Source organism: Zea mays, chromosome 9 (genome assembly GCF_902167145.1).
Source record: "Zea mays cultivar B73 chromosome 9, Zm-B73-REFERENCE-NAM-5.0, whole genome shotgun sequence".
Lineage (NCBI taxonomy): Eukaryota > Viridiplantae > Streptophyta > Magnoliopsida > Poales > Poaceae > Zea > Zea mays.
In genome coordinates, this window is record NC_050104.1 from 4056303 (window position 1) to 4071822 (window position 15520).

The 15520-nt window shown below is 50.2% G+C and overlaps 1 pseudogene; it reads right to left on the reverse strand.

The window, feature by feature from the left end:
• Positions 1-8376: 8376 nt before the first annotated feature.
• LOC109942269 (uncharacterized) lies at positions 8377-9253 on the reverse strand (annotated as a pseudogene).
• Positions 9254-15520: the final 6267 nt, after the last annotated feature.

A 15520-nucleotide genomic window follows, 5' to 3' on the forward strand; every position in this document is an offset into this window, starting at 1 on the left:
GGTGATTCCTAGTTAGTTGAGTGAGTTTAGAAAAAACCCACAAAACCCCTTAGCTTTTGTGCGAGCTGTTGTAATTGTACCAAGTGGGGCATCATCTTGCTGAAAGGGAAATGTGCCCTTGGGCCATTTCTATTTGATTTTGCTGATTGATTTCTCAACACACTACTATGTACTAACATCTTTTCCTATGAGCATGAGCACAGGTAGTTGCAAAGAAAATTGAGAAAAAGCACTTTTAGGCTTGAAAATGGGCATTACGAATCTATATGCTTCCAAGTGAAAAAGGTATGCTTCTAGCACCTATTAATTGTTTTAGGTACTAATCTTGTTTTTCTAAGTGCTAGGGACTATATGAAGTCGAGCCAAAAGGAGCAAAAGAAACTCGGCACGAAAAAGATGAAATCGGGCTAGTCTGGGTAGCACCGGACGGTCCAGTGCAACTCACCGAATAGTTCGTTGTGCACCGGACAATCCGGCGACCATCTAGCCAAACATGCACTCTCGGGCTCCCTCAGCTATAATTCACCGGACGGTCTACGTGGAGTGCTGGACAGTTCGGTGTGTGAAGACGACCAACGGCTACATGGCACGTCAGCCACAACTAACGGGCAGAAGGTGCACCGGACAGTCCAGTGCCCCATAAAGAAGAAAGTGGCCAATCAAAATCTTGTGATTGTTGCACTGTATAGTGTCAGGTGTGCACCAGACAGTCCGATACACCCGCGGACAGAAGGCAATCAGGGCCTTCCAAATGGAGCTCCAACGGCTCCTAGATCCCTTGGGGCTATAAAAGGACCCCTAGGAGCCATGGAGCAGTAACCCAAGCACCATTTGTGCACACTATGTGGGGGACAGATATCCCCCGGGTCCACTAGAAGGATAAAAGACCTCACGAAAGGCCCAATGGCCTCATAATTCGTAAGGTCATCCCCTCGTGGGCCTAGGAGGAACAACCAGTGGAACGGATTAACGCAAGGCCGGGTCGGCGCAAGCCCAGACGGCCCAACAAATTCGAGCAGTAATCACAACAGTGACCCGACCTTCCCGCTCAGGAGCCCCGTACAACGGAACCAAGCGAGGATGGGTCGGCTGAATTATAGGAGGATAGACTCAGATGGTTCACTATTTCTTAGGCACGCGTTGTTATCATATCTGCATGTAATGCCCCACGGTCGAATATATAAGGCCTAGGGGGCATCCCTTCAGAACGATCACTCATTACTTAGCCATTCACCCCGCTATCTACATTTTCCAGCACTAGAGAACTCCCTTGTAACCCATCACATAAAGCACTCTCGCCAGGACGTAGGGTGTTACGCATCTCAAAGCGGCCCGAACCTGTACATCATTGTCCACTATTTCTCGTGCGCCCAGCACGAACCATCGAGCTGCAGTCGGTAACACCGTCCTACTCCTAAAAGCACCTTGAGGGGTAACCCTGGGTGTGCGGTCGGACCCGAAACACCGACAGCTGGCGCGCCAAGTAGGGGGTGTGTCATCGATCCAAGCTAGATCAATGGCCGTCATCTTCCAGCACAAGATCATCCTCCGCCCCAGATCCATGTTCTGCTTCAGAACTATCTCATCTATAGCAGATGAGGAGGGAACTCTGCATCGCATCGCGGATCTGCCGGAGAGAAAGTTTTCCTCAAAGGTCTCCGAGAAAATCGAAGCAAAGCAAGAAAATGCGCAACCTCCAGTACTCCGAAAAAAGATTACCTTCGGCAAGCTAGGAGCCGAGGGTCCTTCAACCCGGAGAACTCCGTTGTCCACCTCTCCGACGAGGGAATGGACACGGATCACAAGGAAAAAGGAAGCAAAGGATCATCGAGCTGATCTTTCTGTGCCTCCGCCCTCAAAGGAGAACAGAAAGAAGATCGCCGTGACAGCTGCTCCATTCTACCCCGACGTCCTCTTCATCGGGAGAGTGGAATTGCCCCCCATCTTCGACGACGAGCCGACCTCACCCGGAGAAGAACCTCCTCAGCGGGAATCCCGCCGACGAAGGAACCGACGCCGAAATATCCGGCGACATCACGAAGCCGGAGAGCGGGACCCGGCGCAACCTGTATCGCGAGACAAGGTCTCGGAGATAGGAGAAACTCCGGAGGAACGTGTCTTCAGAGAAAGAAGGAATTCTCGACGACGCGATCGTCGACGGGCTCAAGAACAAGCCGAGCAGGAGACAAGGCAACATCGGAAAAATCCACTCTTCGGGCACAACCTGAACCCCGACTTCGCCCGAGCCATGAACACACCGAGTGAAGTCGGTGGAGTATTGGCTCGGATAGCTGACGGCCTCCCTCGGACTCCCGACACCGAGGGCTATCGGCGGCTGTTCACTCAAGCAGCCAATCGTCTTCTACCCCTCGCTCACCCGCCGAACGATCTATGACACGCCATCAACAGTCGCCGGGACGCACGGAGCTCCATCAATGCTTAACGCGAGCGGCGACATGAGAATGAGATCCATCGCCGGGAAGAGTACGACCGGGACCACGGCATCCCAGCACGGAGTCAGGCTACCAGGACCGAGTCGGCCACGGCTTCAACTGGTGGCACCACCCGGGGACGATCGAGGCATCACGACGACCACTCCTCTCCCCGTGACAGACAACATCATCGACGACAGGAGGACACATGTGGAGTATCGGCACTTACTCCGCACCTCAGGGCCATTCAATGGCCCCCTAACTTCAAGGTATCCAACGTCGACAAATATGAACCTAAGCAGGATCCGGGAGGCTGGCTGGCCGTCTATACCACCGCTGCTCGAGCTGCTGGGGCAACTGAGGACGTAATGACCGCATACTTACCTATCGTCCTCGGGCAAGACGCGCTGCAATGGCTGCGACACCTACCCCGACACTGCATCGACGACTGGAGCGACTTCAGCCGACGCTTCACCGCCAACTTTCAGTCTCTCTCTGACAAACCGGCGCAACCATGGGACCTCAAATCCATCAAGCGCCGAGGGGACGAAACTCTTCGGTCATACCTCAAAAGATTCCAGACCATGAGAAATCGTATCCCCGAGGTCGCAGAGGCAGCAGTGATCGAGGATTTCTACAGGGGATCCAATGACTCGGCCTTCATCCAAACCATACTACAGAAGGTGCCGACTACCTCCGAGCAGCTATTCCGGGAAGCCGACCTCTACGTCACCGCCGACGAGTGAGCTCAGGACCTCATCGGAGGAGCAAAGCTAGCACTAGCGGCACCGCGACGCGACACGAACCAGCAGCCCGACAAGCGTTGGGAGAAGAGGCCTCACGAAGAAGTCCACGCCGCCAGACCACCTGCCTCTCGTGCCTGAGGAGGACCTCGTGGAGGCGAATGCACGCTGGATGACATCCTCGATGCCCAGTGCCCGTACCACAAGGACATGCGCCACACCCTACGGAACTGCAGAGACTTCAAGCACTCCGTCGGGCACGGCCGACCCTTCCAACCTCTACCTCCTCCCCCGCCGCGAGGAGGACCAGGAGAACCGCGACAACCCCAGCAATAGGAGGAGGGAGGAGGTGGAGCCTTCCCGTGCGTCGACAGAGAGGTCAATGTCATCGGACACGGATCGCAGGAGAATAAGAGACAACAAAAGCTCAACGATTGTTAGATACTAGTGGCAGCTACCGGTCCTCCCGCCCCGTACCGATGGTCTGAGCTCCCGATCACCTTCACCCGGGCAGATCAGTGGCTCAACTTCGACCACCCAGGCAAATACCCGCTCCTCGTCGATCTGGTGATCCGAGAGAGCAGGGTAAAGAAGGTATTAGTGGATTGGGGGAGCAGCATCAACGTCACCTTCCCCCGGACACTCCAAGGCTTGGGGGTTCACCTCAAAGAGCTCCACGAGTCGGACACTCCTTTCTTCGGCATCGTGCCGACTGAAGGAGAATACCCACTGAGCCACATCTACATGCCGGTCACCTTCGGAACTCCGGAGAACTACAGAACCGAGTTCCTAAGGTTCAAGGTGGCAAACTTCGATTGCGGGTACAACACCATCATCGGGAGGCCTGGATTGGCAAAGTTCATGGCCATCCCGCATTATACATACATGATATTGAAGATGCCAGGACCGCAAGGGATCATAACTGTGCGCGTTGACTTCCAAGGCGCCGCAGAATGTTTCCGAGTGGCCATTCAGGTGGCCCTCACCACCAAACCATCGGTGACTTCTTCTGCGCAGGCGAATTCTAAGCCTGAGCAAGATCTCGAAATACCCGCGAATGAAGCTCAAGCCGTGACCTCTATGCGGCCGACTGAAGAAACCAAGAGAATCAATCTCGGGTTCACCGACGAGCGCAAAACTGCTATCATTAGTTCCAGTCTGGATGATAAATAGGAAGGCACGCTCGTCCAGTTTCTGCAAGATAACCGAGACGTATTCGCATGGCAACCTGCGGATATACCGGGAGTCCCGAGAGAACTGGCCGAGCACAAATTGAAGGTCTACCCCCAGGCGAGGCCGATCCGACAGAAATTACGTCGCTTCATGCCCGACAAGAGAGAAGCCATTCGTGCTGAGTTGGCTCGCTTGGTCGCGGCAGGATTTATTAGAGAGGTGTTGCATCCTGAGTGGCTAGCTAATCCTGTTCTTGTACTAAAAAAGAATAAAGTGGATTGGCGCATGTGCGTCGACTATACGGATCTCAACAAACACTGTCCAAAGGATCCCTTCGGGTTTCCTAGGATAGATCAGGTGGTAGATTCCACCGCCGGATGTTCTGTGTTGTCTTTCTTGGATTGCTACTCTGGGTATCATCAGATTAGTTTGGCAAAAGAAGACGAAGAAAAAACAGCATTCATCACTCCATTTGGAGCTTTCTGCTATACCTCCATGCCGTTCAGCCTCAAAAACGCTGGGGCGACTTATCAGAGAGCTATTCAAACATGCTTAGCCGATCACCGGGGCAAGCGTGTGGAAGCTTATGTGGATGATGTGGTGATCAAAACAGAAAATTCAGAAAATTTCATTGAAGATTTACAGCTGGTCTTCAACAGTCTACGACGATATCGATGGAAGCTTAATCCCGAAAAATGTGTTTTCGGAGTACCAGCAGGAAAGTTGCTCGGGTTTATTGTCAGCCACCGAGGGATTGAAGCCAATCCAGAAAAGATCGAGGCTATCATGAGGATGGAAGCACCACGATCATAGAAGAAAGTTCAAAGACTTACCGGATGTATGGCAGCTCTGAGCAGATTCATATCCAGGCTGGGAGAAAAAGGCTTACCATTTTATAAGTTACTCAAGAAGGTGGACAAATTTCAGTGGACTTCAGAAGCACAGGAAGCTCTAGATGCGTTGAAAAAGTTCCTAACAACACCACCAGTGTTGAAACCACCGTGTCGAGCCACGCCGACTCAACCAGCTGAAGATCTGCTGTTATATATCTCTTGCACGACTCACGTGGTGAGCACCACGTTGGTAGTCGAGCGAGCAGAAGAAGGACATGCATACCCAGTACAACACCCTATCTATTTCATCAGTGAAGTCCTGGGTCCCTCGAAGAAAAAATACCCTCAAGTCCAAAAGCTATTATATGCAGTACTTCTAACTGCACGCAAGCTCCGTCACTACTTCGATGACCACAAAGTCATAGTAGTCACTGGATTTCCGATAGGAGATATTCTTCACAACAAAGAAGCCATCGGGAGAATAGCCAAGTGGGCTTATGAGCTGGGATCTCATGACATTGAATTTCGACCTCGCACTGCCATCAAAACTCAAGCACTGGTTGACTTCGTATCAAAATGGACTGAGCAGCAGGTGCCAGATAACCCGGAAACCGCAAAAGTGTGGCGAATGTATTTTGATGGCTCGCTGAAGCTGTAGGGAGCAGGCGCAGGGATCCTCTTTATTGCACCTGGAGGTGAACCACTCAAGTATGCTCTTCAATTGTTGTTCCCGGCATCTAACAATGCAGCCGAATACGAAGCTCTGATTCATGGACTGAACATTGCCATATCACTAGGCATCAAGAGACTGATGGTATATGGAGATTCTCTGGTGGTCATAAGTCAGTTAAATAAAGAATGGGATTGTTCGAACGATTCCATGGGAAAATACTGCACTACTGTCCGGAAACTAGAAGACAAATTTGAAGGTCTGGAATTTCACCATGTGGAGAGAGATCGAAACACGACAGCTGATGTATTGTCCAAGCTAGGATCCAGTCGAACTCAGGTCCCGCCTGGAGTTTTTGTTCAAGAAATATTACACCCAAGCATTTCACTGGATCTAGCAGAAGAATGTAATACTCTGAGCCAACCAGAGTCAGATTCTGATGACTGGAGGGAGCCGATCATCAGGTATATAAAGAATGAGGAGGAACCAGATGACAAGAATGCAGCCGAGCGCATCGCAAGACAGTCAGCTCACTATACACTCATCGGGGAAACACTATACAGAAGGGGCGCATCAGGAGTCCTCATGAAATGCATTCTCTCAGCTACTGGAAAGCAACTTCTGGATGAGGTCCATGCTGGGCAATGTGGAGTACACGCAGCATCCAGGACCCTAGTTGGGAAGGTCTTCAGGTCGGGTTTCTACTGGCCAACAGCGAAGAGTGATGCATCCGAGTTAGTCTAGAGGTGCGAAGCCTGCCAGTACTTGTCAAAACAGCAGCATCTACGAGCACAGCAGCTGCAGACTATACCCGTAACTTGGCCGTTCGCGTGCTGGGGATTGGATATGATTGTACCTTTCAAGAAAGCTCAAGGAGGATACACTCATGTACTGGTTGCTATCAACAAATTCACTAAATGGATAGAGTTCAAACCCATTGCTTCTCTAACTTCAGCTAAGGCAGTGGAATTCATACAAGACATAATATTCAGGTCCGGGATACCAAATAGCATCATAACTGACCTGGGATCCAACTTCACCAGTTCAGAGTTCTTCGATTTCTGCGAGCAAAAGAGCATTCAGATCAAATATGCCTCGGTGGCGCACCCAAGAGCCAACGGGCAAGTAGAAAGAGCCAACGGGGTGATATTAGAAGCACTCAGAAAGAAAGTCTTCGACAAGAATGAGAAGTTCGCAGGAAAGTGCATCAAAGAGCTGTCGTATGTGGTTTGGAGCCTGATAACTCAACCTAGCCGAGCTCTGCATGGAAATACTCCCTTCTTTATGGTCTACGGTTCGGAGGCAGTGCTACCTGTTGATCACAAGTTCGGGGCACCAAGGTTAATCTTTGAAAACATAGCAGAAGCTGAAGCTACTAGGCTGGAGGATGTTGATGTACTCGAAGAAGAGCGACTAAATACGGTGATTCAATCAGCACGGTATCAGCAAACTCTGAGGCGCTATCATGATAAGGCCATACGGCATCGATCCTTCGCAGTGGGAGATCTCGTCCTCTGCCGAATTCTAACGGGGGAGGGACGGCATAAATTGTCACCTCTATGGGAAGGGCCATTCATAGTAGCAGAAGTCACTCGGTCGGGATCGTATCGTCTCACTCAGATGGACGGCACGGAAATTGGGAACTCATGGAACATAGAACACCTCAGGAAGTTTTACCCCTAGCTACATCCCAGAAGCTATTTGGACGACGATGTATTATGTAAATTGAGAAATATATCATCAATAAAAAGGCTTCAAAGGCACTCAGATTGTTCGCTGTCAATTGGCATACTTACTTAACTCGGGGTGACCACTATGCCCTACTAACGGAGCAATCGGCTTAAGTCGGCAATGACTTAAGGCGGTGCGACATGCTCACGCTTACTAAACTCGGGGTGACCACTATGCCCTACTAACGGAGCAATCGGCTTAAGTCGGCAATGACTTAAGGTGGTGCGACATGCTCACGCTTCAAAACTCGGGGTGACCACTATGCCCTACTAACGGAGCAATCGGTTTAAGTCGGCAATGACTTAAGGCGGTGCGACATGCTCACGCTTACTAAACTCGGGGTGACCACTATGCCCTACTAACGAAGCAATCGGCTTAAGTCGGCAATGACTTAAGGCGGTGCGACATGCTCACGCTTACTAAACTTGGGGTGACCACTATGCCCTACTAACGGAGCAATCGGCTTAAGTCGGCAATGACTTAAGGTGGTGCGACATGCTCACGCTTACTTAACTCGGGGTGGCCACTATGCCCTACTAACGGAGCGGATGGTTTAAGTTGGCACTGACTTAAATTGGCACGGCACACTCGGCACGTTTGCAATCACCCATCTTAGGGCAACTTCTATGCCCCACGACGAAATTTCAAAACCATCACACTACATTTACTTCTACAATTGTAGATACTATGGAATTCTAATAATGGGAAAACAATAGTAGCATTCAGTATTCAAAAGTGTTCTCTAACAAAACATCCGAGCACATTAACCACACATTCCAAGCATTCAGTGTTTTCTATTTAGTAATGTTCTTCTCAGGAGCAACTGACGAAGAAGGACGACTCGAGGAACCAGGGGCGGCATTCACGTCAGCCACTATGTCGTCAGGAACAACCACGCTAGGTCTCCTCATCAGGATCCGCCCCACGCGAATAGCTTTATCCATAGCTTTGTCGCGCTGGGCCCTTAGAGTAGCAGAAGTCTCTTCAGCAGCCTTGACAGCCAACCAAGCAGTTTCTAGCTCCTGGGCGACTGATTTCTTGGAAGCACGCAGATCCTTGATGACAGTATCTTTGGTCGACACCAACTGCCTAAGGCGAATCACATCAGCCAAGGACTCTTGCAGCTTATAACGATGATTATCCAACTCCTCCCTGGTGAAGCGATGACTCCTCTCCAAGATGGTCAACGAATTGCTGGCGTCACGATATAGCTTGTCAAGGTTATCACGAGAAGTGGCGATGCCACGTTTTTCCTCCTGTAGACAAGAATCAGTTTCTCCAAACGTCAAACAAGCAATAAGAACACAGCAAACAAAGCCAAGATTCACTGGTGACCTTTTCAGAGTTGAGCTGAGCACGGAGGGTGGAGCTCAGCATGTTAGCATCATTAAGAGAAGCAGAAACCTGGGCCAGTTCAGTCTGACCTTGAGAATTTTTTTCTTCAAGATCAGAATACCGCCGAGCCATATCTGTCAAGAAATAGTCAAGCAAAGGTGTTCAGATAAAAAGCAGATTAATCAAGTAGCCAAAAAAGGAAGCAAAAGAGCACTGACCGGCATTGGCCACCTCCAAATCAGATACACGCCGCTGAAGCAGCACTGGATTCCAATGAGCCAGAGACAAAACTCCTTCTGGGACAGAGGCACCCTGCAACCTCAGCCGACTAGCCATCTCATCAACCAACGCCTGGCATTAAAAATAGACAAGCATGAGAACAATTATCTGCCTGGGGTAAAGGCAGACCAGAAGAAACCAAAATACTTAGAGGTTGGAGAAGAATTAGGGAACCCCCAAGTCGTGGGAAGTCAATTGATGGCTTGACGAAGGATCACCAACCGGAACAACTCGCAATGCATCAGTGGGAACCACTTCAGTGTCATCAGCAGAAGCCAGAACTCTGTCATCAGGTACGCTGGCCTCTAAAGCGACTCCTTGACCCAAGGCTTGGGCTATCGCCATGCAACCAGAATGTGGAGGAGAAGACCCTACGTGAACATCCATGGAAGTGTGGGAGGGAGAACCCACTCGGACACCCTCGGGGGCTGGGTCACAGCTCGCGCTACCCATCCGAGTTGGATCATTCCAGCAACACCCTCGGGGGCTGGGTAAGCGCCAGCACCATCCTTGAGGGCCGAGTTCTCTGCAACAGCCACCTCTAAGGCTGAAGGACCCTCAGTCACTTCTGTGGGAGCAGTGCAATCCAGACCAGCCTCCTGACCCTCAAGACCGCGCTCTAAGGTCGATGAGGCGCGGGACGCCGCCCGGGATAACTCCAGCCTTGCATCAGGCACATCAGTGCAAACATCCATGCCACCGTCTGCTGGCTCCGACAACAGATCTTCTGGGACCATATCTTCAAGAGTTTGATTAAAGTTCGCCAGAGATAATTCTTGCAGACCAATGAGGGCAGATAAAGCTGGAGAAGGAACACCACTGCTTTCCCCGCTGGCTAGGTAACGCCGGCTGTTCTTCCGAATTAAAGGGATTTCATCCTCCCCTTCCTCACCTTCATCAACAACGTGGACAGTACACCCATTGGGGTCAGCTTTGGCCAGATCACACCTATCGGGTTCAATGTCATCCAGGTCACACCCATTGGGATCCACAACAGTCGGGTCACACCCATTGGGGTCAGCTTCAGCAAATTCAGGCACTGGCACTTCCTCAGCAGCAGAAACAGAAGGACCGACATCCTAATCCAAGCTAGACACTCGACGAAGATGTATCTTCTTCTTTTTCTTCCCCTCAGCAGGAGAAGTGGGCTGATCGGCTCGGCGAGAACGCTTCGAGCGAACACTGTCAGACCTCTGAGCATCCAAAGCTTTGCCGGCCTCAGGGATGGACGCCACCACCAGTGTTTTAGCAGGAGCAGCATCAGAAGAATCCTCAGCTAACATATCCAGCATGGCACTTATCTCTGCATCACTGGGATTCAAAGGCACCTCAAAATGAACCTGCCTCTCGTCGTCAGGAATTTCTTCCAGTGAGGCAACCAAAGCATTAACTTCTTCGGGAGAGGGTCGCACTCTAATGCCCAAACCGCTATCACCGGTAGGAGGATTCGACACAAAACTGATAAAGGCCTTGGAAGGAGGCAGATTCCAGGCTGAGTACGCAACAGGAGCGCCGATGTTCGACACCTTGCCTCTGAGTATCATTTTGAGTCGGCTCACCAAGTCCACAGCAGGAATTCTTCTGTTGGTTACCCGGGTTGAATCAGCTAGGCCTCGGTACAGATAGGCCGGATATGCTCGGTCTTTCAGCGGCTGAATGTTCTTGAAAACAAAGTCAGCGACCACAGCTTCTGCAGTCAGACCCCTTTCTTTCAACAATCCAACTTCAGCTAGTAGAGCCCCTGCCTCAGCCACCTCCTGGTCTGTGGGGGATTCGGTCCAGCTCGGAGTGCGAACATCCGGGTGTCTCCCTGATCGTGGGGGGAGGGAATTCCCATGATTCTCCATGATGAACCATTCCAGGCGCCATCCCTTGATGCTGTCCTTGAGTGGGATGTCGAGGTAGTCAATCTTCCTCCCACGGCGCATCTCCAAGCTCGCGCCCCCCACCAGCTGGTGCTGCCCTCCGGCCATCCCAGGCCGACAGTGGTACAAATACTTCCAAAGGCCAAAGTGAGGCAAAACACCAAGGAAGGCTTCGCATAAATGAACAAAAATAGAAACTTGCAGAATGGAATTGGGATTCAGATGGGTCAGATTCAAGCGATAGAAATCAAGGAGATCGCGGAAGAAAGGAGAAATGGGAAGAGCAAGTCCGCGGATAAGAAAAGGAACGTAAATGATGGATTTGTGGGTGTATTCTGTCGGAACAGTGACCCCACGGTAGATCCGCCACGAACAGAGCTCCTTCGGAGGAAGAACTCCGAGAGAAACGAGATGAAGAAGGTCGGATTCAGAGACAACAGACATATGGTTACCTGCGAAAGGCAACTGACTGTTGGGATCGATGGGGGGAATGATTGCGACAGACGAACTCGAAGCTTTCCGCTTGGGCGTCATCTCAACCTTGCTAGCGAGCGGAGCGGAAGCAATATTGCAGGAGAGCAGAGAAAGCCTGGATGCAGAAAAGCAGAAACTAGGGCACAGAACGCGGAGGCGTGCGACAGTGCAGCACATATGGGGTTTTCCTGGGCCCGGCGCCACTTCCAAAACGTTGGCATGCCATGTCATCACCCGACTGTTACTTCTAAAACGCGGGCGTGCCACATCATCACTCGGCCGTTATTTCCAAAACGGCCGACACGACCCATTTTAACTCAGCGGTTATTTCTAAAAACATTGATGTTACCAGACTTCACCCGGCCATTGTTTCCAAAGCGGCCGGCGTGGCCCGTTATCACTCGGTTGTTACCTCTAAAACGCCGACATCGCCATCGATCACTCGGCTGTTACCTCTAAAACGCTGACATCGTCATCGATCACTCGGCTGTTACCTCTAAAACACCGATGTCGCCATCAGTCACTCGGTTGTTATTCCTAAAGCGGTGACGTGGCTCCAAAGGATTCGGCTGTTACCTCTAAAACGCCGACATCACCAGTAACCGCTCGGTCGTTACTTCTAAAACACCGACGTGGCCCGCTATCACTCAGCCATTACTTCAAAAAGCGCCAACATCACTAATAATAACTCGGCCGCTACCACCAAAGCACCGACGTCGCAAATAAAGCAATCGAAAGCGTGGTTCGATGACTCCAAGTTACTACTCAAGCGTTGCAGACAAAAAACATCATTGGCAGTAAATATTACAACGATCGGCGACTGACCAGAAGGCAAAATAATGAACACAGAAGTGGGACGAAATCATTCTTCATAAGGAAGCATTACAGAACTTACAAATCAACTCATTATGAGCTGATGCCTTCCCTACTACTACATTACATTTCACTAACTATACTACTAGCTACTACTACATTATTTCGCTAATACTATTTCTACTAATCTACACTAACACCTAAAACCAAGTGGCGTCTAGCCACTGGCCTTGTTGCTACCCTTGCTGCTGTCCTTGCTGCCGCCGCCGCCGTCGCCGCTGCCACCCTTGCCGCTGCTGTTGCCGCCCTTGCCGCTGTCGCCGCCGCCGCCACCGTCGCCTCCGTCGTCGTCGCCGTCACCACCGTCACCGCCGCTACCCTCCTCGGACGGGTCGGAGGAATTCTCCTCATCCGAGGAGTACTCTGACTCATCCGAGCCCTCGAGCCCGGCGCGCTCGACGGCCTGGATGTAGGTCCATACCTCCGCGGCGATCCCCTGGGAGTCGTCTGAATCATCAGACGACGCCGGGGGAGAGGCAGGAGCCGGAGAGCCCTCGGACTCGGAGGAGAACTCCTCCTCCGAGTACTCCGAGTCGTCGAAGTCCACCGAGGGAGGAGTCGGCTCGCGCTTGCGCTTGTCGCCGGAGTGATGCGAAGAGCCACCACCTTTCTTGCTCTTGCCCATGGTGGAGTGGAAGGAAGAAGAGGAGATGAAACAGCAAGCAGCAGCAAGAAATGTGAAAATGCCGGAGAAGCAAGAAAACTATTTATAGAAGAAGAAGGCAACTGCTCACCTCCTACCACGGCCACCGAACAGTCGCAAAAATTCAATATGCAATTCAAACCATCTGAAGACACGTCAGGCGGCTGACGCCGTTTTACTTAACACGACACCCATTGGGACTCCAGTCAACTGCGTGGACGATATGATTACACCCGCGGTCACATCAAGTTACTACTCAGAAGTAGTCTGCTAAACGCTCAGCGTACCAAGCCGTCCCTTGCCTACACCCATTGGGGGGGGGACGCCCAGGAATTATCAGTATATTTTCCAAAACTGTCACATCCGTACAGTATATGCAATGAATACTCCAAGACAGAAGAGAGATATCAGCAAGGATCAAAGGAAAGCCAAATATAGCCGATAAGGTACAAGTCTAATCGACAGAAGCATCAAAGCACGAAGTGACATGAAGACTAGTCAAGGGCCATCTATCGAACGTCCAATCAGTGGCAGATCAAATAAATTGCAGGACCTAGCAAGATATGGGCAGATCGCGTACTCAGCCTCAAAGACAAAAATGTGTGCTGACCTCTAAAGCATAGCGCTAATAATATAATGGTGATATCTGAAGGCATTCGACAAAAGGAAAGGATGATTCCCAGAAAAAGGCATGAAATGAAGACCTTCGAGTGGATTATTTTCAAAAATCCACTCAAAGCTCGGGGGCTACACCCATTGGGTTGAAGCGTCCCAATCCTCTGGGACTCAAATGTGATACAATTACTAGTCCCAGGAGGCTAGTAAACACATTTATACATCAGATGATTACAGATCTGCTTAAACGATACAAACCTATAAAGGTGGCGAACAACTTTAAGAGTTGGTCCACAACTCGGGACATATCATCAGAGTGGGGCTGAAGCAGCCCGATATACGCAGCGAAGCAATTCAGCGGTCCAACAACCACAGGCAAGGTTGGGAACAGTCGTAACTCTTACCCGATCTCCTTTTTCTGAAAACAACAAATAAGCAAGGGTGAGTACAAACGTACTCAGCAGCCCACCTTCACCCGCGGAATGGGGTAATCAGATATAATGCATTGAATATCTGGAGCTCAGGATATTTTGCAGAAACAACAATATTTTATGCAGGGTTGTTTTGTAAAACATTTTGTATTTTGCAAAGTGCATCCTCTGCCAAAGGAGCAGGAAGTTTTTTAATATAGATCAAAATCCCCTGGACTAAACCATCGAGGTATCTCAGCAATTTCCCACTGGTTTTTATTTTCAAAAACAGCTACTGGACTTCCCGTCCACCATAGCTCACGGCTCAACCGCCGGATCTTTTAAAAACCATTTTTCTCAAACGCACCCCTTTTTGAGAACAAAACATTAATTGCCATACCATACCAGTCTCGTCCATTCGTGTGGACACGGACTATTCGAATAGGTTTTCAAACTCTACGCAGAGGTGTACACTTTACCCACTAGTCCGGTTTCTGCGATCTCACCGTCGTGAGACCCGAATGCCTAATCTCTTTCTTTCCTCGCACGTCCTAACCTTAACGGTTATACCGGAAGGAGTCAGGCCACCGCCATGTCCAAACCGGACAAAACATTCCCCCTCCTTATCCTCCCGGTGCTCCCCAGCCTATCACACCCGGCTTTAAGGAACAAAGTCAGGTGCATCTCATACATGCGCCAAGAAGACAACATATATAATAACAGAGTGTATAGAGATAAATGTCACAATAATCAGAGTATTTATTACATAGCGGAAGACTTATTACAAAATAAAAGAATAAATATAAAACGAACTAAGGATCGTTGGCGCCAATGTCAACTGAGAAACACCACCTAGATCAGATCATACTCCTCGCCTTGTGGCTCCTCCTGAACCACATGTTCTTCTCCTGTGGGGGGGGTGTGAGACAGCAAGAGTGAGCTCACATACGTTCATCGCTCAACAAGTCGTGGGGAATAATGTGACATGAACTCACCAAAGGTGGGAGCTCATGGAGTGTAAGGCTTATCAAAGAGAATGGTTAAAGATGAGCATTGCTTTTAAGTAGTTGGTCAAAATTTTATTAGCAATTACTAAGTGTAAGTAAATACCAAACCTTAAATAAAGTAATACAACAAATTAATAATAAACCCATGCATATGCAAATGACAAAATTGAATTTAAGTTCCATAATTTAATCATCAGAGAGTCCTGAGCTGCTCATGACCGTGAGCTCGGCTAGTATACCAGTTTTACACTCTGCAGAGGTTGTACCCTTTACCCACAAGTCATGTTACCCATCTGCCAAGGGGTCGCGACTCCCATACACCTCTACCTAGGAAGCGCGGCAGGGCAACACTACGAGGCCTTTACAAAGTTCCACTAGCTTCCAAAAACCCGCTACAGTTTATAGGAAGCTCCAATGCAGGGTTCTTGCCTGACCGC